The sequence below is a fragment of the Ranitomeya variabilis genome, chromosome 1 (genome assembly GCF_051348905.1).
Source record: "Ranitomeya variabilis isolate aRanVar5 chromosome 1, aRanVar5.hap1, whole genome shotgun sequence".
NCBI classification, from domain to species: Eukaryota; Metazoa; Chordata; class Amphibia; order Anura; family Dendrobatidae; genus Ranitomeya; species Ranitomeya variabilis.
Window position 1 is genome coordinate 1,124,767,155 of NC_135232.1, and position 2,793 is coordinate 1,124,769,947.

The window sequence follows — 2,793 nt, forward strand, 5'->3', positions numbered from 1 at the left end:
AGACCTTCCCCCTCCTGACCTGTGAATGAGGAGGGAAACTTAAAATATCAGGGAGGTGAGACACAGATCAGTCCTGTCTGGAATGATTTTGTGTTCACAGCATCTCAGAGAGAAAGAAGAGTATATGGACTATGCTATCCTCTGTCTAATGTCTTGTTGGACTTTTATCCTGTTACTGAACTGTATTCGTGTTCTGGATGGACTATTTCATCCATTGGGTGGTGGATCGTATATGGACCTTTCATATTTTTGCCTAAATAAAGGTCTTGGAGTTGCTCACTATTCTCTTGCTCTGTTGATTGTGTGATACCGGAGAAGGACCCCGTGACACTAACCGTTCCATAAAGAGCTTAAAACTGGATAATTCGTCCCTTTCTCTTCTTGCCTCCATCAAGCTCAAAGTGTCACCATCTCTTTATGGAAAACATCCTCTTGGACAGCAGTTGGAACTGACACACTCTGAACCTAGAACAATCTTTTTTCGTGGTTATGGGCTATGCTTAGTCTGTCTACCATAACCACTCTGCTTGAGGTCATATTGCCTCTTTCCTTGAGCAAACAGAATCTTTACACTTTTTGTATTGCATCACTTTGAGAGGCTTATGCTTCCTAAATTTCTTGTAGTAGGTTCTCCAAATCTTTGTGATGTTAACCATCTTGACTGATGCCATAAACAAATTTATGAGGAAGCGACATTTGAATGCGAAACGCACGTCGAGGTACGTGGCCGAGTTCAAGGCAGGATGCATCACTACAATGGGTAATTATTCACGATTTTTCTAACATCACTTTGGATAGGCACGGGGTGCAACAAAGAGATTTAGAGGCTGTATTTACTGGACATTTAAGGCTAATGGAGAAACTTTGGTATATATAGACATGTGATATCCCTTTGCTATTGTCCTTTTGAAATGGATTATTGTTGTGAATTTGCTTTTTGCTCCCTCTAGTGGTTACTAGTTTTTTGACTCTGGTTTTTCTGTCATTCCTTTTATCCGCACCTGGGTCGTTAGTTAGGGGTGTTGCTATATAAGCTCCCTGGACCTTCAGTTCAATGCCTGGCAACGTAGTTATCAGAGCTAGTCTGCTGTGCTCTTGTCTACTGATCCTGGTTCCAGTTATATCAGCTAAGTCTGCCTTTTGCTTTTTGCTATTTGTTTTGGTTTTGTATTTTTGTCCAGCTTGTTCCTAATCTATATCCTGACCTTTGCTGGAAGCTCTAGGGGGGCTGGTGTTCTCCCCCCGGACCGTTAGATGGTTCGGGGGTTCTTGAATTTCCAGTGTGGATTTTGATAGGGTTTTTGTTGACCATATAAGTTACCTTTCTTTATTCTGCTATCAGTAAGCGGGCCTCTCTGTGCTAAACCTGGTTCATTTCTGTGTTTGTCATTTCCTCTTACCTCACCGTCATTATTTGTGGGGGGCTTCTATTCAGCTTTGGGGTCCCCTTCTCTGGAGGCAAGAAAGGTCTTTGTTTTCCTCTACTAGGGGTAGCTAGATTCTCCGGCTGGCGCGTGTCATCTAGAATCAACGTAGGAATGATCCCCGGCTACTTCTAGTGTTGGCGTTAGGAGTAGATATATGGTCAACCCAGTTACCACTGCCCTATGAGCTGGATTTTTGTATTCTGCAGACTTCCACGTTCCTCTGAGACCCTCGCCATTGGGGTCATAACAGTTTGCCAGGCCAGTATTAAATGTTTAATGCATTGCAGAAGAGGGATTATAAGAAAGAAGATTCTGAGTTTTTTTTTTTTTTTTTTCTTCTTCCCCTTTACCTCAGAGTGGCTATGCTTGCTGCAGACATGAATGTCCAGACCTTGATTACAAGTGTGGACCAGCTGGCTACTCGTGTGCAGGGCATACAAGACTATGTTATCAGAAATCCTAGGTCAGAACCTAAAATACCGATTCCTGAACTGTTTTCCGGAGACAGGTTTAAGTTTAGGAATTTCGTGAATAATTGTAAATTGTTTTTGTCCCTGAGACCCTGTTCATCAGGAGATTCTGCTCAGCAAGTAAAAATTGTTATTTCGTTCTTACGGGGCGACCCTCAGGATTGGGCTTTTTCGCTGGCGCCAGGAGATCCGGCATTGGCTGATCTTGATGCGTTTTTTCTGGCGCTCGGTTTACTTTATGAGGAACCCACTCTTGAGATTCAGGCTGAAAAGGCCTTGCTGGCTATGTCTCAGGGGCAGGACGAGGCTGAAGTGTATTGCCAAAAATTTCGGAAATGGTCCGTGCTGACACATTGGAACGAGTGTGCACTGGCCGCTAATTTTAGAAATGGCCTTTCTGAAGCCATTAAGAATGTTATGGTGGGTTTTCCCATTCCCACAGGTCTGAATGATACTATGGCACTGGCTATTCAAATTGACCGGCGGTTGCGGGAGCGCAAAACCGCAAATTCCCTCATGGTGTTGTCTGAACAGACACCTAATTCGGTGCAATGTGATAGAAAAACCGCAAATTCCCTCATGGTGTTGTCTGAACAGACACCTAATTCGGTGCAATGTGATAGAATCCTGACTAGAAATGAGCGGAAAATTCATAGACGCCGGAATGGCTTGTGCTACTACTGTGGTGATTCTACACATGTTATCTCAGCATGCTCTAAACGTATAGCTAAGGTTGTTAGTCCTGTCACCGTTGGTAATTTGCAACCTAAATTTATTCTGTCTGTAACTTTGATTTGCTCACTGTCGTCTTATCCTGTCATGGCGTTTGTAGATTCAGGTGCTGCCCTGAGTCTCATGGATCTCTCATTTGCTAAGCGCTGTGGTTTTATTCTTGA

The 2,793-nt window shown here is 43.4% G+C and overlaps 1 pseudogene; it reads right to left on the minus strand.

The window, feature by feature from the left end:
- Window positions 1–350: 350 nt before the first annotated feature.
- LOC143793008 (large ribosomal subunit protein eL42-like) lies at window positions 351–656 on the minus strand (annotated as a pseudogene).
- Between the last annotated feature and the right edge of the window lie 2,137 nt (window positions 657–2,793).